The sequence below is a fragment of the Hesperophylax consimilis genome, chromosome 19 (assembly GCF_061612785.1).
Source record: "Hesperophylax consimilis isolate HC1 chromosome 19, BYU_Hcon_1.0, whole genome shotgun sequence".
Taxonomy (NCBI): Eukaryota; Metazoa; Arthropoda; class Insecta; order Trichoptera; family Limnephilidae; genus Hesperophylax; species Hesperophylax consimilis.
In genome coordinates this window covers 938,565-965,001 of record NC_142854.1, presented here as the reverse complement: position 1 = coordinate 965,001, position 26,437 = coordinate 938,565, and the positions used below count along the sequence as shown (strand labels likewise).

General features: G+C 34.7%; 2 protein-coding genes across 3 annotated transcripts in view; both read left to right on the top strand.

Moving 5' to 3' along the window:
- Window positions 1-26,437, top strand: part of LOC149414611 (innexin shaking-B-like) — a 56,560-nt gene that overhangs the window by 13,699 nt on the left and 16,424 nt on the right. The gene's annotated exons all lie outside the window — the stretch shown is intronic.
- Window positions 10,535-26,437, top strand: part of LOC149414610 (innexin shaking-B-like) — a 91,939-nt gene continuing 76,036 nt past the window's right edge. The window contains exon 1 of one of the 2 annotated variants that reach the window (XM_089642934.1): window positions 10,535-10,666. The gene's annotated coding sequence lies outside the window, so the exon portion shown is untranslated. Of the gene's footprint in view, window positions 10,667-10,812; window positions 10,948-26,437 lie in introns of those variants that run through there. The other variant, XM_089642933.1, reaches the window with a different exon arrangement.

Sequence of the window (26,437 nt, the reverse complement as noted above, 5' to 3'; positions counted from 1 at the left end):
TCTTCAAATTGGCGATTTATTTGTTTGTACTTTAAAATTAATTTTAATGATTTTTTAATGTGTTAGTGGTAACTGGTAACGCGTGGCGTTTAATGTAGTTCTATCCCAGGAAAGTATTTAAGTTGTACAATGAATATTGCTAAGCAACAGGACTGAGTTTTTCTAGGGTTAAGTTTTTTACATTAGTTCCACACAGGGGAATTATTCTTCTCAGGGTGCACATGGAGAAAACTTAATGATATGAAATACTGTTAATTTATAAAATATTTGGTCAAATTATCACTTTTTTGCAGGCCTTTGACAAATGAATTGACATAGTTCCTAACAAAGTATCAGTTAAAAGCGAATGTTTTATGAGAACGGCGGAACACGTGTTCCTACAAATGCTGATATTGATATTGACATACTGATACTGTCGCATTCCGTCATGATACTTATCGAAAAAAGAACACGTGTTCTCGATATATTCTGAATGACTAATATTTTACCAGGAAGTTGGCTTGCTGTCACTTTTTTAACGGGATCGTGTTTCTCCGTGTATATCATCTTTAGGGATGCTGTTTAGAGGATCTGTTTATCGAAGGAAGTTCGGTGTTCGGTGTGTTGGAATCTAAGGGTTAGTTTGTCCAATAGTGACGGACGTAAGAAATCATCATGTTCCGAGAGAGTCCTGCTGGACAGGTCAAAAGGTCTCCCTCAACCAGTCGCTCACGATCCAGCCTGCCACGCAGTTGGTGGCCAGATGCATCCGCCACCAATACTCGGACACACTTCGCCACTTGAGACCTAAGTCTCCACTAAGTCACCCAACCACTCCCGTGGTAATCGTTCCCGCCTCCCAAAGTTGGATTTAAAAGAAAACTGATGTCGTTAATTAACATAATTTAACTTTCCTAGGCCCTAGACAGGCCAGTGAAATTGATAATCTTTTCGGGTAAAAAATTCAATGTTTGAAAAGTTTTTTTGTTATTTGTTTTTGGGGTGTTATGCCGTGTTGCGCTAACTCCTTCTTTAGCCAACGTTTCGGACAGCATTGCAGAGTCCATCATCAGGGCAGATGTGTTATTTTGTTACATTAATCAATCACCCCAAAAACAAATAACAAAAATGCTTTTGGCCGTGAAAATCTCAAATCATATTTGAAAAGTTTATTTAATTTCATCACACGTATGAAGTGTTGAGTTTACTCGGGCACACGGTCACGCCCATTAAACGCGTAAATTAATTTATCTTTTCAGGATTTTAAATCAACAAAGAAATCAATGAGGTGTTAGGTATCTGTAGGTATTGTATAAAAAATGATATTTTATTATTTAATTGGTAAAAGAAAATGTTTGTAAATAATATTTGGCATTGCATATCTACAGTTCATTACTCTAATTTTGTGTGTTTTACTATTTCACTAATGCTGAACTTGGTAGCTCATATATCTACTGTAGAGTGACCGTATAGTGATAATTCATCACATCTTTAAAAAGTTATATAAAGCCATGGAAAGTGATGAAACAAAAACTTTACTAACTGGGTTAAGTAGGTTAGGTTAAAAAAAATAATTTTATCATCGTTTCTAATGACTTTATATCACTTTTTAAAAGTGTGTTTAATTGTCACTGTGTTGAGTTATTTATTTATTTTATTTCACGCCTACTAAGGCTTTTACATACATATATATAAAAAATATTTACGAAATTATACATGAAAATAGAGCAGGAAACGACTATTTAAAACAATTGCAGAAAAATAAATATGAAGTCAAAATATCGCTGAACTTGATCTACACAGCATGCAGGCACAAAATATCACTGAACTTGATCTACACAGCATGCAGGCACAAAATATCACTGAACTTGATCTACACAGCATGCAGGCACAAAATATCACTGAACTTGATCTACACAGCATGCAGGCACAAAATATCACTGAACTTGATCTACACAGCATGCAGGCACAAAATATCACTGAACTTGATCTACACAGCATGCAGGCACAAAATATCACTGAACTTGATCTACACAGCATGCAGGCACAAAATATCACTGAACTTGATCTACACAGCATGCAGGCACAAAATATCACTGAACTTGATCTACACAGCATGCAGGCACAAAATATCACTGAACTTGATCTACACAGCATGCAGGCACAAAATATCACTGAACTTGATCTACACAGCATGCAGGCACAAAATATCACTGAACTTGATCTACACAGCATGCAGGCACAAAACATAAAAAATCCAAAATATTTTTTTCTGTTTCAGTTTACAAAATTATTATGTGTTAGTCAAATCAAATTAAATACCTTTATTAAAATATTCCACTACTTGATGAAAAAAACTTCAATAAGGTATTTTTTTATATTAACTCCAGAGTGGAAGATACTACCAGTATCGCCCTGGTGTAAGACCACGATTCAGAATTGAAACGTTGCTCCAAATGGCTTAAGCCGTGTTTAGTGACTAGATCTGAATAGCCAGGTACTTCCCCACCTTCCTCTTTCCCTTCCCCACTTACCTTCAGCCTCACAACATCCCCCAATTGGGGATGCCATAGTCTCACTGGCTCCAGACTGGAGCAGTTGGGACTCTTGTGAGGTATTCACTATAAAAAAATTAAAAAAACACAGGAGGCCCTGAAGAAAATAATTTCCCTCAGGGCCTATGTCATCTTTGGGGATGCTGTGTGGAGGGTCTTTTTGTGGAGAGGAAGGAGTGAACATGGGTCTTGAAGAGTCCCATGTTGTAGGAGGGAGGAAACACAGAGGCCGGCAGTTCGTTCCACAGCCGAGCTGTTGAACTTAAGAACGAATCGTAGAAGCGACCCGTTCTCATGTGACAAATGTCAACCGTGTACAAATGTTGGGCGCGCGTTAGGCGTGTATCCCGACTACGCACAGGTGCCGAAGGGATCAATGACGCTAGTTCCTCAGAGCATCTTCCATTGTAATACCGATAGAACAAGGACAGCATACCTACCTGACGCCTGTGCTCTAAAGATTGCAGTCCGTTTGTTAAGATTGGGGAATCTATCAAACGGACCGCCCGTTTCTGCACAGAGTCAAGGGTATGCTTATATATTGAAATTGATTTACTAAATATATCAACAACATCGTAGTATTTGTTTCCTAGCTGTTGAATCCGTCGCATAGGAGTGTGATATTGGGACGTTCATATAGAATTGCTACAATAATATAGTAGGTACTGTCTTGTAACCGACCTGCTTGGAGTATGAAAAGAGATTACATATAATAAATCAGGAGTATCAAACACTGAATTAGTAATTTTATGCAAACAGGTTAAATCGGAAATAATTCTGCGATCAGATCAGAAATTCTGTTATCATGGAACCCTACTGTAGTATTTATGGCGTTATACATAATAATGAATCGGTAAAATGACACTTTATTGATCACAATAATCCCTACGGAGACAATTAAAAATTTCATTTGCACGTATATTGACAGGAACTAAGTTCCTTCACCATACTTTTTTTAACATCTGCAGGTATATTAAAGGAAATAAATGCCTTCACCATACTTATTACTTATTCTATCATTTGCAGGTATATTGACAGGAACTAAGTGCCTTCACCATACTTATTCTATCATTTTGAATACATTTCAAATTCTCGTATCAACCCACAACTAAAAAGAAAAGTCCCATTTCCTAAAACTGATATTAATCGGAGAAAACGGCGGCGCGGCGGACGTGAGATCGGCTCAAACCCCGTAAAAAACGCTTCAAACCCAAATAAATCACCAAACTTCTTTACAAATCATCAAAGGGTAGTATAAAGTTTTGTAGATGCATAATATTACTTTATTTTAAATGATTATTTAGTTTGTTCTTCTTGTTTAAGTATCCTCGCCGGTTCATATTAACAATTATTACATTAAGAGTGATTAAACCAAAATTCAGTTAAATAGGTTACTTAAGTTAGGTTAGTTTTGTTTCATCGCTGTTAATATAACAACACGATAAAATACATTTAAACACCATATATACTCATTATGGCAAGCAATCCATTGGTTACGAGGGAAGCAACATATATAATTGCCTCCCAGACGAAATTAAAAATGTAAAAAGTATAGGTACATTTAAAAAAAAATTGTTCAGTTTTATGCTCAATCAACAAAACAATGAAAGTGAATAATATCGGTGTGTAATATATTTATGTGTAATATATATGTTATTTCTAGTTAAATAAGTGAAAATGTATCTTTTAATAAATAATAAATGTATCTTATAGTGATCTTTTAATTTCTTTATTTCAATCGGAAGGTTGTTGAAAAACTTTATTCCTAAATAGATATACCTAGTTGTTTTTCATTAGTTTGGTGTTAAATTTTGGTATTTTGATATTGTATTGATATATTTTTGATAGGTGGGTTTCAAAGTTTTTGATGATATTATCTTTGTAAATTTGAAGAATTGCATTTTACTTGAAGATATCCTCTACTCGGGGCACCCCGAAATCTGCAAATAGCGTTTCTGTTGGATATGTTTATACGCTAAACCAATTCACAGATATGGCTTTTCCACTTCATGTGTTGTTCTATTATCACTCAGAGAAATTTAATTTGAGTTCAATAATGAATTGAATAACTAATTACTTATTAATTAATTAACAGACATTTTTTTCATCTTTTTTTAAACTTCTATTTTATAATACATATCAGTACATTTTTATATACTTTACGAGTCAATTATTTTCTTCTTTTCAGTCTTACTAGTTTGCAACAAACATGAATAATTGTATGCATATACGAATGTACAATGTACATACTTAGGTACTTTATATTTGAAACTTTGCTTTATTTACATATAAGGTGTTATTATTTGGATTTGATGTTTATCTTAGTATTAGCATTTGATATTTATTTATTTTTGTATTTAGTAATACTATTATCCATGTATTATGTTACACTTAAATACATAAATTTTCAATTTCCTCTGTAAAAGTCCGATAGGGCGTTAATGAATAATAAATAAAGGGTTGACGAATGGTTGAAGAACTCAAGGACGTCCCGGGAAGACAATGGCACGTTCGTCATGATTCCCCAAAGATCTATGTAGGTAATGATTCCATTCCTGCTGTCTCCCTCCAGTTCCTGATGCCAAATGATGCAATCCGTCCAGCGATCTATACCCTCATAATTCGATAACCTTTTTCCCGCTAAACGTAATTTGGGATTTGAGATCAAAATACCCAACCGAACTGATTTTTTTTCAAAATCAAAAGGTATAGAAAATATTCAGTACGAATGCGAGTTTTTATTTATTTTTGTTATATATTTGTAAAGTCTGTATAGACTTATTATCGGTATCTAAAATGATGTTTTGTTTTTGTTTTTCCATAATTTTTGAGACTACTTGGAGTTTTTTGTGAAATGTTCTTACCTGAATGTTAATAAATTATTTTAGACTTTAATATCTCACATTTGTACCAGATATTTACTATATCTAGTATTTTGGCCTCAATTCCATCGTTCTACAGGTTATTACAGAGAAGCCTCTCTGTATAATAGTAGTAAGTTATAGGCTGTATATATTTCACCCACCCAGGAGGAATATTCTATTCATCCTCTCTGCCTACCCCCTCAAAGAAATGTTTGGTAACTAAGTTACTTATATGTGAAATGCAAATTAGTTGCATACGCGGGAATCGAATCCGTGACACAATTATCAAAGCGGGATACCCGACGCGACCGCACTAAAAGAAATATCATTTTAGGGCGTATTGACCGTGCGGGGCCACATAAATATTAAATGCCATCAAGCAATGAAATTTAACCAGTCTCCTTAGCATTTTGGTCAGGAACTTCCGCAAGGCGTATTTATCATTTATATAGAGGACACGGAGCAGAGCATCACGACTGGATGACATTTTAATTTGGTTTTTTAACAAACTCTCCACGGGGGGCGCTGGGGGAAGCACCCATCGGGTGAATATAGGAATGGCGTAGTGCGACACTCGCAGGACACGATGTTAGTAACAAATTGCATTATACACTTCTTTATAAATATTATATCGAACCCCCTTCACGGAAAACAAATCATTTTTAAACGAACAAAACAAACTACCTACTTATGACGGGGGGCGGTAGAAGCTATGTATACGGTACGCTTAACAAACGACGAGAGTCGCGATGGGGGGGGCGATAGAAGCTATGTATACGGTACGCTTACCGCCTCTAACCTTCAGGTAAAAAATTTTGTGTGTTTCACGTAATGTTTTTGCAATATATATAATAGTGTTTTAAGTCTGTCGACAAATTCCAGAAATTTAATAAAAATAAACAATTTTTTCACTACACCACAACACCGATTTAGAACATACTAAAGTTGATTCAAATGTGAGGTTATGTGTGACTTACCGAATCTCACAATTTTTCACTTCACCACAACACGGATTTAGAATATACTAAAGTTGATTCAAATGTGTGACTTACCGAATCTGACAATTTTTCTTAACGTTTTAATTATAATTTTTAAATGATACAAATAAGCACTTACTCCTACTTACTTTTAAAAAGTTTGGTAGTTAGTATCTAAAATGCTTCTTTGGTATTTATGTACAACATACATTTCGCAGTAATAAAAATGACAAGTTCGATATTATCAATTTTCTCCGAATATAACGTAATTAGAATCATCAACTTTCAGGAATTACAAAAAAATCTGAACGATGTACATTGGAAAAAAATATTCATTCAGACCGTTTTAAAAATGCTAATCTTGGTGCTTCTTGGTGGCCATTTAAACTATCGGTGGCCATTAACAATTTCTTGATAGACTGTTGAGAATTTAAAAAAAATTCCAACTAAGAAATAATAATTGTTATTATTGGCGATCATTTGCTTTGGTTTTATTTTGCACTGAACGCGCTATGGTCGCTAAACTCACGAAATAAAAACAGAAATTATAATTTTAATGGGTTTTTCGTCGTTGTGTTCATGACAAAAAATGTTGATATACTCGCAGCATTGCGGTTTTAGCAAAAATATAATTGTATAAGTTCTGCGACAAACTTCAGAGTTAATTTGCTTATTCGCGTGATATAAATACAAACAAAACATTTTAAAATGCGGTTAAACTAATAACTAACAGACGCTTTTGGAAGCAAATAATTCTAAAAAAATGTTTGTTGGTGCATTTTTTTAAAGTCTGATTTGTACCGCATATTATTAAACTACGATTATATATGACAATTATTGCTCATAGGGTGGTAAGTACCTACGTCGGTATTATCCGCCTTATTGTTTGTGCAACGTATTACTGTCTAAGACAGAAGAAGTTCCCGGTTACTTTGCAAAAGCTGTCACTTACACAAAATAATATCGATAATGTCTCAGAAAAAAACGTTACGTCTCTTTACAATTTAATTGGTGGATTTTATTGGTGGTGTAAGCATATTATACAAGTACTATGTTACATCATCATTATCGTCTGTCGTGGTTGCCGTCAACAAATCATCAAAAATAAACGCGAAATTCACAAAACCGAACATATATTGGAACACGTTTTTTTCCCGCAAAAATCCCTTCAAGGATGTTTTAGGCCTTCATTTCAAACTATGGAGAGAGGGAAGGTGAATTTATAATTAATTATAAGCAATAATTAGTCGCCTGAAATATCAATACAAATTGAAAATATATCCCGAGTAAAAATAAATGCCGCCAACGGGAATTGAACCCGTGCCTTATGATGTCCGGTCAGGTGCTCTGAAACCACTGAGCTATGTCGGCTTATTACTAAATATTAAGAAAACTATACCTTCACGTTTATCTCGTTCATATAATAAAAAATAAGTAATATTAAAGTTAAACCGATTGTTCGATTCGAGTATAAATTTTTGATGTAAACTAGAAAGAATTATAAATTCTCTTTCTAACGTCAAAAGTCCGGATGATAGATAAATAAAAATACTTTTATAAAATATGGACTCCGGGTCATATATGACCCTAAAGCGCTGGAGGAGTTAAAGAGTCGGCTAGGTGTGAATGCGGTGCGGTGCAGACGACCGAACGTGTAGTTAACGAATACCCGCTGCATTCATCCCATGCGGGATCGATGAGGCCCTAGAGTGGCTTACAGCCCTAGATGTCCCCCCCACAACACAAAAGATGAAAATTACCTGTAATTTACTCTAACTTTATGTTGCATTTATCTTCCTGTTTTTATCGTGCCCTCTCCTATAACCAGGGCAAACTACACTCCAAAACACCCTTCGGAAGTGCACTCGTACCAGTCACGTAGATTTCAACGCCGCGGAAGTACGGCATCTTCCACTACTAAGTCTTGCATAATTTTTTCCCTGAATTACCAATAAAATAATAATAACCACTGAGCTACAAATCTCAAACACCATTGTGAAGAAATTTTTGAAATTTTCTTTTCGCATTAACCTGCACAGGAGGCCCTAAGGAAAAATATAACTTATTTTAAGGGATGCTGTGTGAGGGGGGCTTATTGAGGAGTGAACATGGGTCTTGAACAGAGGTTGTAGGAGGGGAGAAACACAAAGGCCGGCAAATCGTTCCACAGCCTAGCTGTTGAACTCATGAACGAATCATATAAATGATCCGTTCACGTGCGACAAATGTCAACCGTGTACAATATTGATGGGCGCGTATTTGGCGTATTTCTCGATTATGCACCGGTGCCAAAGCGATCAAACTTGTTTATCGGAGCATCTCTCATTGAAATACCGGTAAAACAAGGACAGTATACCCACCTGACGCCTGTGCTTTAAAGACCTTTACAGGATCAGCATTTATGTACTATTAAAGAATTCGCGAGCCTTGTACAGCACGCCCAGCTTCTGGAGCCAGTGAGACTATGGCATCCACAACTGGGGAATGTTGTAAGGCTGAAGGTAGTGGGGAGGGGGAGATGATGAAGAGGAACAGAAGGAAGTAGCCAGGGCTAATCAGAGCTGGTCATCAAATACGTCTAAACCATTACAAGAAACGTTTCAATTCTGAATGATGGTCCTTTACCAGGGAGATACTAATGGTATTTTCACTCTCGATCGTGTTGATATTCATTTTTAATGAATTGTGAAACAAAAACGTATTAATTATATAGTTTGGTAGAAAGCAGGCACGGTTTGACATATTATTAATTTATTTAATGTGAATCCCGCACAAGAGTCCCAACTGCTCCCAACCGGGTATGTTGTGGGGTGAAGGTAGTGGGGAGGGGATTCAGGGGATGGATATGGGGAAGAGGAAGTTCCCCAACACCCCCGTATACCAGGCTATTCAGATCTGGTCACCAAATACGGCAAAAGCCATTTTAAGAAACTTTTCAGTTCTGGTCAACGCTTCAATGGTCTTTCCGTGGTCGAGGGGTAAGGCTGACTTAGCGTAACGCCTTGGTGTAAGACCACCATTCAGAATTGAAACCTGATCTGGTTTACAACGGGTAGATACACAATATATATTATACATACACAAACTGCGCCAAAATAAGTATATTATAATACAGGTACCAAGTTTATAATCAATATCTAACAGAGAGTGAAAATGGAAGTGTCAGGGATTTAAAATACAACGCCTTTAAAACATCATAAATTCTTAAGAAAATAAATATAATTATAATTCATTATTCTATCCAAGCGCATTGACACAATACAATCATCGGCGCTGTGGAGGCTGTGGAACTACAGAAACATTACAATAACTATTGCATTTGTTATTTGAAAGCTCAACTTGAATAAATAGAACCCACCGCGTTCGATCCCCAAGTCAAACGATATAACCACCGTGCCAAGAAGGCTGTCTTATTAAATAAACAAAAGCGTATCCATTATTTGCTATGCTAACGCCATCTGCAATCTGCAGTCTGCATTACGTACTTTTGACGCGAAAGCTTAATTTGAAACTTTCTCAGTTCGGTCCAGAGGTCAAACAATATAACTATATTTAATTTTCAATGGAAGTCACGATCCTAAGCAATGGAGAAATAACTAAAGAATAGATATTTGAATGGTGAAATAACTATAATTTTCCGTGCGAACGTCATCTGCAATCTACGACAAAAGCACAAAGCTCGAAACTCACACCCAAATCTCGCGCCCAACGCCTGTGTGTGTACACGGTACATGGTACACGGTACACTGTATACAGAGTACAATCGAGTAAGTTAGCAGAAAAACTCTCGTATTCTTCTTCTTTAGCATTCAAGCAGGAGACGGTTAAATTTATCCTAAGTTCAGTGGCATAAGCGAGCGCCGAGTCGGCCAGGGCGGCTGCCTGAAATAGCCTCTCGCACCGGCTTCACTAACTTAACCGGCGACTGCAGACTACTTCAGACTTCAGTCCACCAAGACGCGCGGAGCGAGCAACACCTCTCACCTCCCCGGGAAAATTCCGCACGTGACAGCCGCGAACATTAACCGGACGCAACACGAGTGGAAGCCTACCTCGTTTTCCCTTAAATACCTCCAAAACCGCGCGTTTAAACTCACCCTAAAACATGTTCAAGTATAACTCTACCTGTAAAACACGTCACAAACTCCCGATCCAACCTGAAAGTTTAACAATTTGAATGCATCATGTTAAAACAGTGATGTTTGAATAATTTCATCTGAAAATGCCGAGTAATTATCAAGTTTTTAATGCACCATGTAAAACCGATCTAAACAGTGGTGTTTGAACTTTGGTAAACATCATTTTCCGATGCTTTTTGTATTGTAAGACGCGTGGTAAATTTTATTTGTAATGCGTTTAATGTTCCTCGGTGTTTACGTTATAAAACAAAGGTCTAACAGCGTATGTATATTTTAATAGATGTGTGGTTGTCTAAGTGTTTAAAGCAAGATATAAGTTAAGCTTCAGTTTATCGGTTTCAATTAACTAATTACTTTAAAACATTTAATCTCAGTGGTTTTCAGCAGAGTCAAGAAGCCGCTGAAACATAAACAAGCTGTTATTTATGTCAAGGTAAACTGTTCACTCTTTGCAAAAGTATTGTTTCCGAATAGTTCTGAAGAGGTTGTGGAAAATTTCAAGCTTTTCTCCGTTGAGGAAAATAAGATTTTCAATGAGTCGAAGGAATGCGAGGTGATTGTAAGTTTAAAGAAAATGTTTCAAGGAAGATGAAGATGATAAAAGAGATAAAAGGTTGAAAATAAAATGATTTGTAACATGTTAAGACGAATGGGGTAGACATTAGACAGACATGCGAAATACTTGAACCAAGTCAATGAACAGAATTAGCTATTTTTTATGAAAACGAAATTTTACGAACGAAAATAAAATTCAAACTATTTAAAATAATGTTTTTTGATCAAATAAATACAAATATTTGTTTTGGAATAGTTCTGATACAAAGCGAAAATTATAAACACTCATTATCTATATGTTTTTATTTTTTACTGTCAAATGTCACCACATCTTTTTCCACAAAAATCTCTCGAAGGGTGAGCTCTGGTATCATCAAATTTTTACAGCCTTTTAAATATTAATTCCTTGATCAACTCAAGTATTCACGCATAAATTAATCGGCTATGTAGATTTAAGCCATTACATTACGTGCTTTCGAAAAAACGGAATCCCTTGAAACTTGGGTTGAAAACCGGTATGAATTATATATATATATTATAAAACACGATTTAAACAATAATTCTTTTAGCTTAGTAGGTACTTTTGATGTGTGCTTATTTCATTTTGGAAATTGTAAGTTACTCTTTCTGGATAGTTTTAGATAGAAGTTTTTCTATAATAAAGCAAGCGGTCCGCCCTTTATGCGGAGAAACAGCGTGATGGTTAGTTAGTTACTTAATAATAGAAAATATCGTAACTGCAATAAAAATAATACCTACTTCCATTAAGATTAAATTATTGACTAGATTGATCAATCAATCAAAATCAATCTAGCTAATAATCTAAATCAATTATTGGCTAAATTGATTTTGAAGAAAATCGCTTATTTGAGTGACACAAAGAGTTACGCTAGTTCCTCACACTCTGAGGAACTCTCAATAATCCCTTCGGCACCGGTGCGTAGTCGGGATACACGCCAAACGCGCGCCCAACATTTGTACACGGTTGACATTTGTCACAATAGAATTGTCATTTGTCACACGCTTCTACGATTCGTTCTTAAGTTCAACAGCTCGGCTGTGGAACGAACTGCCGGCCTCTGTGTTTCCTCCCTCCTACAACATGGGACTCTTCAAGACCCATGTTCACTCCTTCCAATCCACAAAAAGACCCTCCACACAGCATCCCCAAAGATGACATAGGCCCCGAGGGATACTATTTTCTTCAGGGCCTCCTGTGTGGAGTTAATATAAAAAAAAAAACAAGAACTAAACCATACCTGGTCTGAAAGCTTGTCTTGTCAAGTGTCAGCATAAACATGTGTATGAAATCTGAAGTCGTAGGTAAATATAGTTACCTGATAGAATCTTGACGCTTAAAATACTTTCATCTTTCGTCCAAAATTAAATGATTAATTCAATTAACAAGTACAATTGTGGATTCGTTAATTCCTCTGGCTCTCGAATGTTGAGACTCTTTTCCGGTATATACATAGAAAGATCAAACAAACAATAGTGAGAAGATTTCAAATAAGTAGCAAAGTTACTACCTACAAGGAGAAAACTTACTGGTATGAAATACTGTTGATTTATTAAAATCAAATTATTCGTTTTTGTGTTAAAAACGGGACTGCAGGCCTTTGACGAGTGAATTGACAGAGTTCCTAACAAAGTATCAGTAAAAAGGAATGTTTTACGAGGACAGCGGATCACGTGCTTGTACAAATATTGATATTGATATAGACATACTGATGACATTTACTAGGGAAAGAACACGTGTTCTCCATATACTCTGAATGATTTTATCAGGAAATTGGCATGCTATCACTTTTTTAACCGGATCATTTTTCTCCTTGTATAGTATAATATTTTGAACAGAAAATTGTTTTTTGTCATTCTACGCGGGTAACTTTCAGTAAAATAAGAATGTGTTTTCGCGTTTTAAAAAAATCTAATATTTTCGTATTTCGTCATTGTATTTTAACAAGACAAAGGCAGATGCATTAACAAGTGTTCCGATATGTTAAGAATGTATTCAAAAGTACCTGCCTGAATTTTTACTGTGACATTTCTTGCACAAGTTCTATCATTCCTTATTCTAAATTTTTAAAAATGATACTGAAAAACACACGGCTTATAATGAATTAGGCAGGTATTTAAGTAGCTACATATAAATCTTATGATTTCAGAGGAAAATTTGGTTCTTATTTAAAATAAGAGAAACACAGAAAAATTATTTTTTAGTCGCGAAGTCACAACATATATTTATATTTAGTTATACTTTATGTACATTTTGCCTGTTGTTCGCCGATTTCAAATATTTCTAACAATATTTAAAATTTTCCGTCTCTCGTTTACAAAAATGCACCAAGTAGTTATGGGTCCAATACAAATTTAGGAGATGTGACGCCAACAGCTATTTTTTTGAAGACTGTTTTTAAGTTATTTCTGTTAGTTTTAGCAGGAAGTTATCATCCAATGTCAGTCCCGTAAACAATATTTATTATTAATTTTACTTTGGCCCCAAACCAATAGCACGTTTAGCTGAAAACCATGTCGATTGTACGTATAATTAGATAACCCTAACCTAATTTAATACGTCAGTAGGACATAATGCAGCACTGAAACCAACCCTGATGTATTTAAAAATATATATTATTATATATTTTACAAATTACACTCATTCATAATTTAGATTACTAGTAAACTAGTAAAATAATATTTTCTAGAATCAATTAATAAAACATAAAGGGACATATTATGGTAAGATATACATATTATTATATAAACCATAATTTAAATAAAAATGATGATTAAATTGGGTGAAAAAAGATATTTTAAAGAAAATAGAAATAAAAATGAAGATTAAAACATGCAAAATTATACAAATAACGAATTTTATATATTATATATTAAATATATATTTTTTAACGCAGATTAATCATGGTGGGTACCTATCCAGGAGAGTCCGTGTTTAAGATTAATCATGGTGGATACCTATCCAGAAGAGTCCGTGTTTAAGATTAATCGTGGTGGGTACCTATCCAGAACAGTCCGTGTTTAAGGTCTCATTTTAACTAAGTGAGAGTGATTTTTTTTAACATGTTTTCTTAAAAAAAGCTTGTTCCCTTCAAATATCCAAAGTTGAACGTGTATAGTAAAAAAGGATATAGAATCATTTGATTTTATATCGGTCAATGCATGTATATTTAATGAGCGACACATGGAACTTCCAGAGAAAGGATGGAAGTAGACTGGATGATGTAGAAATGAGATCTCTAAGGCCTGTGTATGGCCGTGTTAAAAATTAGGAGATCCGGAAAGAATGCAAAGAACGATGGAAACATAATGGCTAAGATGATTTGGAAATGTGGATAAACGAACATAGAAGTGACTGGTCATGTCATGAGTCATGTCAAGAATAACAGAAGAGAATTTTTGAGAATAAGTTGTATGAATGTGAATGAAGCAAGGAATGTCGAGACAGAGTTGTGTGGCGGTCTATTTTCTCTGAAACAGAGTGATGGTTAGTAAGTTATTTTTAATATACTTAAGGGGGGTCAAATTTAATGTTTATTCGTTTAGGAGGTTGTCGAAAGGGTAATATACTGCCAATCGTAATATTGCGTATATTAAAATCAAAAGTTTCAGTGCCCAAAAAGATTATAGAAAATTAAAAATCCAACATTTTACGAAAATGTATTATACTACCCATGTTTTTAGTTAACAAACTGGTTTTACTCATGTAACAGATGCCCGTTAAATCGCTTTTTACTTTTATAGGGTTTTCCAATAAGAGGTGTTATTTTGAATAGCCCGCTATTTCGGTAGATGTTACTTTTGAAGCTGTCATTTTTTAACATTTGACAAGTTGAAACTACGCCATTAATAAAAATGCTTCAAAAACGCAATGAAATTATTAAAATTCACTTGAGTGAATCAAATTCAAATCATCTTGAGTGATGAGGCCCATTTCCATCTCGGTGGTTCGTCAACAAGCAAAATTGTCGCATCTGGGGCTCGGAAAACCCAAGAGTTATTGTTAAAAAACCTTTCTATCCTCAATGTGTGACTGTTTGGTGCGGTTTATGGTCCGGCGGAGTCATTGGACCTTACTTTTTCTAAAATGAGGCTGGAGCAACAGTTACGGTGAATGGATTGCGCTATCGAGAGATGATTAATGATTTTTTATGGCCGAAATTGGATGGTATTGATCTGGACAACGTTTACTTTAAAAAAAAACGGCGCTAAATGCCACACAAGCAACGAAACTATTGATCTTTTACGATTGAATATCAAAATAACACCTCTTATTGGAAAACCCTGTATATGTAATTGTGTTATAAGTGGCGGTACGAAAGAGATTAAAAGGTAGTGAATAGATATATTGACTCTAAACCGATTAAAAAGCAAGCTCTAGGCAATGATTGATTATATTTTGTAAGTAGCCAAGTAGAAAATTCCCCTTTTACATCAAGAAAACGAAGCATGACTGCAGTCCAAATGACGGAATCCGTCACCCGACAGTATACCTTAGCTTCGAGAGCGTCACAGGCGTCAAAAGCTCCAAGCGTCACCCGAGATACGCGGGCGACGCTTGGAGCATGACGTCGGCGTCGCGGCGTTAACTTGACGTCGCTTGACGGGACGGCGGAAACGCTTGTTTATAGTCGACGATGAAATAATAACAGAGGAAAACTTCATTTCTCTGCTTTATACACAACTAATTGTTACTGCCGGGCGAAGTTTTGTTTTGTTTTGATGGCCGTCACCAAACAGCGTATTCCGCACATCAGAATATCAGGGACATCGACTTCTTAAATTAGGTGAGGTCGGTAGTGTCATTATTAGATTATATCATTATTAGATAAATCGACGTAATTATCCAAATGACTTTCTTGGATGTACCAGTATGTATCTCAATAATTCTATGTATCACATTTTTAACAACTTTCGAGCAAAGCGTGTTATTTTTAATTAAAAATATTTACCACTAGCTCTACCCCGCCACGAGCTGTTCTGGCTCAGTCTGTATGTGCAGATAGAGAAACAATATCGCGTGTTGCTGTTACGTCCAGAAGATGGCGCTGTTTTTCAAAAATGTATGTTTTTGTTTAACAGATTGTAACGGTTTAAAATTGCGTTAAATTAATTACCACGTTGAGCGCCATTGTAACAATTTAGTTTTAATAATGGCAAAACAAACCAAATAGGGCGCCAATGTAACCACGTTGTTACCACGATTACCACGTTGGCGCCATTTTAACAGATTCAAATAGAATTAAATTACCACGTTGAGAGGAATGTGGGAGAAGGGAGCATTAAAATTACTTAAGAATCTCACTATTTCCATTTATTGGCAAAACAAAGCATCAGGCACTGTGTAATATTAAAATTACGATAAATATTAACCAGAACATGAGAACTCTGTTAAATAAGTAAGATAACTATATCTCGGGTCGTGTTGCAATTCATCGAAGATTAAATTGCACAGCGCCCCTGAGGTAATATCTCACAAAAGCGGCGCTATACAAATTGTCCAAATATTATTATTATTATTATTGTTGGAATTTAAATGGAACATTTTAAGTACAAAATGAAGCATGCTTTTACCTGTCACAGGTGACATCTATATAATATAGTTATAAAAAAACACTTGCATATTCAAATGCATCGTTGTGTCAAAATTTGAAAGCAATCGGTCAAGAACTTTAGGAGATTTAAGATTTTGAACAAACGAACATTTAATTTTTTTATATACCTAGATAGATTTGTAATCATATCTAAATTACATTATAGGAGAAAATCTGTTTGTGATGCAGGTAATGATATGTTAATTATTTTTTTAAAGAAATACAAACGTTCCTGGGTTACGAATAACCTGAATATATTTGAAAATCTCCTACTACCACCACATTAAGCGGAAAATGTTCTTTGTTGCGATAGAGGACTTAGCCAGCCAAAAATTTGAACACACTACGCCTGGGTGGGACCTAAAGGCGATGTCAACTCAGCCACCGACCGGTTGAAAATAAATTGTAAATTTGTAGATCAATGAAACTATTCTTTTCATTGCATCATTCAAATTTAGAGCTATGGAGCTTTAAAATGTGCAGTTAAAATACAATGTTCTACAATATTATACAATGTTCAATTCAAAAGGTTTTGAACCTTTGGGTGAATCCGGGTAGCTCTAATTTATTGAAAGGAGAAGTCGTAAAAAATCATCGCTAAATGTGTAAATTAGTAATTCGTGTCGGTAAGGCAGGAATCTTCTTTGCCGCGTCTTCGACTGTAACTGGTACAAATAGAAACGTTGGACATGCAAATATATTCACTACAAATTGTAATGTCATTGACTACAATGGGATCTTTATGATAAACTTAAGATATAAATGTGTTGTTTTCATATATTCTAATGACCGGGACATCAGCAGATCTGCCACACATTACTCTTAGTGACCTGACATCGCCTTATTCATTGTATTTATGAATATAATTTGACGCGGTGGGAAAATTTTATTCAGTTATTCGTTTGACAGATCGTGACAGATTCCGCAAATAATATTTTAGAAGATTTAAAGCGGTAAGTCTACCACTTTAAAGTTGCATAATATATTATGATAATAAACATGTTCCTATTTGTACATCATTAGAATACTTTAATAGTTTAAAAAACCCAAATATCATTATTGTATCTCATTAAATTACAATTAATTACAACGGCTGTTTAGTTACAACTGTTTTTTTTATTTACAACGTTGTTTAATTACATTTGATGTTTAATTACATTTGCTGTTTAATTACAACTGCTTTTTAGTTACAACTGCTTTTTAATTACAACTGCTGTTTAATTACAACTGCTGTTTAATTACAACTGCTGGTTAGTTACAATTGTTGTTTAGTTACAAATGCTGTTTAATTACAACTGCAATAATTCATGGCTTTCCGAAGAAGAAGCCGGAATGATTTTAAGCTTCATGTGACAAATTTATCGGGAACAAAAAACCATATTTATAATCAAGGTTTTAAAATGTTCAATGAACTTTTAATGTAAACAAAGCTAAAAGCTTGCAGTTTTTTGTGGGTAATGTCTCAATGTTATGTAGTTCGAATTCTAATACGTAGGAAATATTATTATAGTACTTTCGAATATATAAATGTATAAAAAATAGATCTAAATAAAATACACAAAATAAAGTAAATTGCAAAGGAACTAACTCCGCTGAAAGCTGGAAGAAACATCAGAAATAGAAATAGGTAAGGGAGGGGGAGAAAAAGAGAAACATGGGGGGAAAATTGGGAAATGCATGAATAAAGAACAACGCCGCGTCTTACTGCAGGTGCCTTAAGCACGACGTTCGTCTTTTTTATTTTATTTATGTGACACCACAAGCGTAATTCTGTCCGGAGCCAGTGTTCCAAGTGTCACCATGTCACCATCAACACGGGAACGTCGTGAGGTGGAAGATAGAAAAGAAATGGTTAAAATAATAAATTGATTAAATGTTTACAAATTTAATAAACTGGAACCAATTTTTTAAATTACCGTAGCATCGACGATTTTAGTCTAAATATGGTATTTGCGATATGAAGACATTTGATGAAAAAAATATAAATTTAGGGCATAATGCTCATTTAATCACAATATTTTTTTAGCCATCTCGAAATTGCCATTAAAACCATTGAAACAATCGAGCGCCTTCCATTTTTTGTCTATAATTTCTTGACAGACTGTAATTAAAATCAATTCTATCATCACATTCGACTTATCATGAAAGAATCTTTTATTTACTTGGCATTATTGTCTCCGGGGTTTTTCACAAAATTTATAAAACTTGGACTTTCAATGTGATTGATTGATAATGGGCTCCGATGTCTCAATTAGCAGGCGGTTGGAATAATATGGACCCCGACCTTGATGTTCCTGTTCTCTTATTTATCATCCCCTCGGTCTCTAATGCACGACAGCTAAAGCCATCTATGGGTAATCTAATGCCATCTACGGGGAACCTTATAGACAAATATATGGGTTACCTAATAGACTAATCTAATGCCATCATTGGGTACCTAATAGACTAAACTCACTAAACCAATGTCATCTCTGAGTGAGCATATACACTAATATCACAGTCATGATTATTTTATTTTGCACTTGACTGTGTGTTGATTCCGTGACCTCCGGACCCAGAACTAAATACGTTGTTTCCAATCGTGCAAAAGTCTTTTCGACGTGTTTTCCTTTTTCTTCGGACATTAAATATTGATGTTTCTGTTTATACATTTATTATTATCATAAATTGAGATCATCAGATTTAAAATCAGTTTCAAACGCGAATTTATTAACTGCCCCATCAAAATCACAACACTTTGAGTGAAGTGTAAACATTCTTTTTTTGGACGTTTGATTTGGGAGAAATTTATATTTCGGAGAATTTTATACGTTACAATAAAATGTCAGGAATTTTTCTTTGTTTCTAATTTAAATAAAGCCTTTCCTACTTAATAAAAGCCAAGTTTTATACCCTGAAAGTAGACAATTAATTCCATTTTATCCATAATTATAATGTATAATATATATTGAAAATTATTGTTTTATTTTTAAATATATTGTTACATCACAAAATTTCTGCTTCATATGAACAAATATATATATAGATATATTTATATTTTTTTAGAAATGTTGGTTATCCAAAAAAATGGTACCCGGGGCGGCGGTATAAAATATATCTGTGTAATATTCCGAAGTCTGCTAACGATTATGTCCAACCTTTTTTCAGTACACAAACTTGGTAATAATTAGAATATTTGTAAGAGATTTATAATGTTCTGTAAAACAACCAATCTGGCGTAATAAAGGTTTGTTAATTACAATCGTGCTTTACAACAAACTGTTCATGTTTATTTTTATCGGTATGTTAACAAACTTACTTCAACTACGTTATTATCTTTAAATATTATAAAATAAAGTCGCTTTCTGGGTCTCTCTGTTTGTGCGCTTAGTTCTTCTAAACTACACAACAGATTTTGATAAAGTTTTAACTGTCACTAAGAGAATTTCTCCCGGAAGGTTTGTACATATAATACATGCATGTTTTATTTATAGAAAGTAGAGAAAAATCGATGTTTTATAATGAAGTTGTAATAAATATTTTTGGGTGCTTACATTGCTAACTCTGCTTAAACCTAATATATCAAAATAATATATTAAGAAATTGTATATCATAAAAGGGCCTATAGAAAAGTCCGCAATGGTACATATACGTCTATCTCCTAAGGATAACCCCTAGCAACGCCGGGTACACGTCAGCTAGTCATCTAATAAGTGTATCATTATAATATGCACCTTTTATCGCTGTATTAATACCTACCCCGTACCAAGTGGGGGAGTAGGTAGTACCCAGAATTACTATCCTTCTTATATTAGCTTAAATACTTGACATATCACTGTAGTATTTTACGTATTTCTGCACAAATACACAATACGCAGGGTCCACGACTTGTTCTGTATTCCACACGGAAGAACGGACGTTATAGCCCAGCATAGCATGACAACAGGTATGGTGGTGCTGAATGATACCTCTAGGTCTCTTGACATTTTCAACTTGTCTTGCATTGACGATTTCAAAAGTCATTTTAGGCAAGAACTCTAAAATATCGGTTATTGCTTTGTATATTTTTGTTATTTTCACTTGTATTGTAATAGGATTGCATCAATCTGTAATGCACAAAAAAGTTACCATTAATAATTGACTCAATAATAATGATTTTTTTTGGAAGCCCATAAGACATAAAAATGCATGGGGTCGTCGGAAGCCCACTTGGTTACAGACGTTGTGTTTGGCATCTTGGCCTGTCAAGAGTTAAGCTATGTTCTGTAAAACACCCAATCTAATGTAAACAAAGTTACTACACATTGCTTTGTAACTAATGTCATAGTACCTTAAGTACTTATTTTGTACTCTTGTTATACACAATTATTTTTGAACTCCTTTTTACAACAGAACTCTCTACGATAACTTGTATTGTACATTCTTAAGGCGATTCACTACGTCGTGTAATATTTTAAATTGAGCCGCTATCAATAACAACCCTTACGTAGATGGCGATAAAGTTTAAATTCCCACTTAACACCATCCGCCTGTTTTGATTTATGCATGAAAAAAACATGGCCAAAAAGTGCCTTTTATTTTATTTTGTGGATATTCAGGCATAAATATTTATTTTTTTTCCGATCATTTTATAAATAACTTAATTTGCCACATTATACAATAAAATCATAACCGAAAATGGGTTCGTAAGTAGGAGATTTTGAACTTTAAAGCAGTTTTCATAGGCTTTTACATTATTTTTTTCTGGGCTTATAAAAAGACTTATCTAAAAAATACTCGATTATTTCAAAGGCCAAGATGTATTCTACTCGCAGTATTTAATTAAAGCATCTGAAACATTTCTAGGCGACAAAATTTTCAAACCAAAAACACATGATTTTGCATTACTACGTATGGCATCGCCTTAAATCACTCCTGAACAACTTACCTAGCTTACAAAGGCTTTTACATGCATACCTGAGTATGCAGTTAAAAGCCTTCAAGGCGTGAGTAAATAAATGTTATGACAGTTGGGTAATTCCTAGTTGAGCATATTATAAATATTTTATTTGAAGCAGCACGGTGTCGAACCTCCGACAGCCTTTCTGTCTGAAATTTCCCAGGCGAAACCGGCTAGTAAAACTAGTTTTGAGTAAAATGCAATAAATCATATACATATTTCAACAACCGTTGTATTATTTTAATAACGAAAAATCACATCCATTCATTTTGCATTCAGGAGCCAGTGAGACTATGGCATCCCAAAACTGGGGAATGTTGTGAGGAGTGTGAGGGGAAAGCGACGAGGTGGGGAAGTGCTTAGCTATTCGGATCTAGTCACCAAACACGACTAAAGCCATTTCAAGATGTTTCGATTCGAAATTATAGTCTTTCACAAGGGCGATACTGAGAGTATCTACTACTAATAAACGTGCCGCGAGTATACTCTATATTATATAATTTTTTTCAATTACGTGTTTTATAATTCAATTTAAAAAAATATACTTACTTAGCCGGCATACGACCCCGTGACTTCAATATTCGTAGTCTAGAAACTACGTATATTATGTAATTATCACAAGTTATTAGAGTTACAGATATGTAGATATAAAATATATAGAGTTAAGATTGCAATTAGCGATGCTTCACATTCCTCTAGTTCTCGTATTGAAGTCTGATAAAACGTCAGTGATACTGCTGATTTAGGGGATGGTGCAGATATACAAGTGAGTACTCACCCCCTGGGACAAACACAAAAGGCTCTGGACTAAATACACCAACTTTAAAAAGGCGTATTGTCGATCCAAACCACTGAATGAAGTTAGCGCTACAACATGCACATATTGGCACTAGAGCGCGCTGAATTTAAACGGTTTCTTATTAAATTAATTAATTTAAATTAATTAATTTAAATTAATTAATTTTCGGTTTTTTATTAATTTTTTATTTAATTTTAGGTTTCTTACTAAATTAATTAATTTAAATTAATTTTCTACCCCTGTATTAAACGAACTAGTGGCAATTTCAGTCACGAACCGACTCTAATAATGAAATACCAATACTAAGCTACTAATAAAAAAAAGCCATCGGTCATCATTCGCTCTACCTCTTAAATTAATATGTAAGAGCATTTAGTAACGAGATCCTAGAGTAAAAATAACGCGTAACTGAGACAAGGTTGAGATGAACTTGAAGCAAGATTAGAGGATTAGAATGATATTTGAAGGTGAGCGTTGACTAAGTCAGGTTCAGCTCCATTACCTGTGAGTATTTCAGAGGCCTTGAATTATCTTCAAATGCTCTAGTTATATTAAATAAATTATTTCACGTTGCAGCAAAACTTTAGAAGAGTGAGAATGAGGTTTTAACATTTTCACAACCAATTATTTATTCTTGAATTTCAAGGGAAACATAACTGTGTTCAGTTCGCGACATCGTTTCATTATAAGCTATAGCTCAGCGCCTTTGACGATTCTCTGTGGTGGTTTTTTTACGGAAAGAAAGGATAAGAAGTTATAGGATGGAAAATGCATGAGATGTGGGTAGTAATCTGGGGTTAGTGTGTCCAGGAGAATCCCTCCCATAGCGATGCAAGTCGTAGGGTACAGAGAGTCTGCTAGAGAAGTAAAAAGTTCTCCCTCAAAACAGTCTCTCCAAATTCGGCCCGCTTCGCAGTATGTGTGCCGACGCATCCGCCTCCAATACTTAGACAAATCTCACTCCCATTAACCCGGACTCCCCTGATATGTCACCAAACGTAGGAAAAAACTCAATATTCTTTATCCCGTGTAACCGATAAAGGAGAAATTGTATGAATTCTCTATACAAACACTTCCAATTTTGAAAATAAATTTTTAAAAACCCAATGAACTGAAGTTACAGACAGAGCCACAACCGAAATTAGTATTTTAATAATAATGAAACGTCTTTAAAAAAAAAACCTCTCTCATTGCAGTAGTTATTATATTAAATTCATAGAAGTACAACAGAATCATTTTAAAGAGATTCTTGCTTGCGTAATGGTGTAATCTATCGGACGCCTACCGTGGGGTAAGAGGGGACTGCTGTCGGGTGTTCCAAACTTTGAGTAAAATCAATTATTGGAACCACTATCGGTGTGCAGGAGTACATTCAAACGAGTGCTCTTTAAAATTTTCTGTATATTATGGTGTGATTTTTCTCTCCTTTTTTAATTCCAACAAAGCGTCTTTAAAATTTACGGTAACACATTTTTTTTAAATGGAACGCGGAATGGTACAAATAAAATAAACAATTTAAACAATTCGACTAGCGCGCTCACTAACTTCCTACTGAAATAGAATGTGCTACGTGAAAAGGTATTATAATATGTTAGTTAGGTTTGTATAAACTCAGCAAACTGTTAGAATGCGCAGCGAGGCATTAGCCGTGCATTATATAAATAAATTTAGGTACCAATTAATTGTACGCACTAAATCACATTTTCTGGCTGAACAGTAAACCTACTAACCCACAGTTAAGTAATCAGAGAGGATAGAGCGCCACACTTCTCACCACACATTCTTTGTTTCATTCATATATTTGTAAATCGTCTCATATATGATCATCTGTGTCTTCTTTCTTCTGATTCACTTAAGCTTCCCGGACTTCTTATTATATAACACTTCCTTTCTTCGTTCATTCCTTTCTTAATACTAACCATTACATCAGCTTTGCATTATTTTAGGACCTCCTTAATTTTAGCACGGTCACACAAAGTTTTTTCCACACTTGCCTTAGAGATCTTATTTCCGAAGCATTCAGTCTACTTTAAAAAAACTAAGTATGTACGCAAAACCTGAACTGAATAAATTAATATCAGGACTCCACATTCAGATTTTTTACCGTCATGCTTCTCTTTAACACTAAGTTTTAAGTTCTGAAAAAAATATACGTTAATATTTTAAGATAATCTCTATTCAGATGCAAGAGTTGAAAAACTAATTGTATGAATTTTCCCCGATAAAAAACCACATCTAGTTCTGTTGTTAACCTACAGACATTAAAAATTCAGTGTTTTTTTAGATGCTATTAATTATAATCATTTTTTATGCCGGCTCCCTCTATCATTCGTATTTGTATCTCCCTTTCGAACCATATTTTTCTCCTTTTTGAATCTCACACTATCCCATTTTTTATTTGAATGGTGAAGGGTGGTTTCATGAATTTTACTATTTTAAACGAGATTACTACTTACGCCAAATTAATAAAGAAAGTAACATTGTTATACTTGGTCTAATCTGAGATTGGGTGTATTACAAACAATTTTAGCTGCAGATTTTCCGAAGATATTTTAACCGCTTAAATATGAGTTTATTTTTCTACCGTCTAATTCTAATCTTATATCCAACTTTCAGTCGTTTGGCTTCTCTTCTTCACTTCCGTTCCTTAAGCCTCGTCGACTACACTTGTTAACTTGTTAGCCGGGTTTACACGCCGCGGCCGTCACTGCATTACTACTACGACGCAGTACGGCACTACAGCACTACACGCAGGGCCGTATTCAGGATGTGTAATACATTACCCCCATTAAAACAGAGAGTCCGCTTTAATAATAATAATAAACTGTTTATTCCGGTATGTGGAGAGGTTAGTGCAGTCCCACACATTCCATATAGAGATACAACAAAATATATGATCAAAAACAAAAAGATAGAACAGAACAAATTGAAAATAAAATAGAATAAAATGATAAAATTAATAGAATAATAGTAAGTTAAAGCCTTTAGGGAGCCGTGACTATATTAGGCGCTAGTATTTTTCTCCAGTGTGCGCCAATGCTGGAGGATGGAGTGAGGCGGGCTTCCATAGTGAGGATATTTCCAGAGCTTCTTATCCTCTCCCTCATTCCTGCCACCCTGGATCTAATAAGGGCTGCATATCCGGGAACTCGCCCCTCCGTGAACATACGGGAAGCGCTGCAGTATCTGGGGAGACAAAACATTGTGCGGAAGGCGTTGTTGTATTGGACCGTAGTCTTTCTATACTACTCTTTTTGTAGTTTGCCCATAGTTCGCACGTGTACAACGTTGCGCAGAAGGAAAGGAAGAGCGTCCTTTTTACTGCGGTACTGCAAAGGCAAAATATTCTACTGAGCATGTTTGCTTTAACGCTGAGAGCTCGCCTTTGTCTATCGATATCATCATCGTCCATCAAATTACTGGTGATTATGTGCCCAAGGTATTTAGTTCCTTCGGTCACCTTCAAGTTCACACCGTTCAAGGTAGCTGGAGGAATATTTTTCGGGCCTTGCCCATGTCTTATGACCAATAGAGCCGTTTTAGCGGGGTTATATAACATATTTGTTTCTTCAGCATACTCTTCACAGACTTAAAAATTAACTTCTAGAATCGTATTCTAGAGCAATTTTATGTCTCAAAATTAAAAAGATAAATTTAAAACTTCTTATTCAATTGTAGCGAACCCAGCTATACGTATTAAGAAATTGATGAAATGATGAGATAAAAAATCAACCCGTAAAATGGAAAGCTTTTTTCACTATTTGTAATTCGTCTATTCTTATTAATGGTGATATTTAAAAATATTTTTATTTTTTTTGACTGAGGATTAAACGTTCCTCCCCAGGGACTGGCTTTTATTAATGTGAACTTGTAAAATGTCTTTTAAAACTTTAAAAATATAAGGATTGACGAAAAACGATTGATTGAAAAAACAAAATTCAAATACATAGATGTATTTAAAACCGATAATTATTTTGATATTCAACACTATTTACTATCTTTCCCATATACAACTGTATTTAAAATATTTATTGAGATT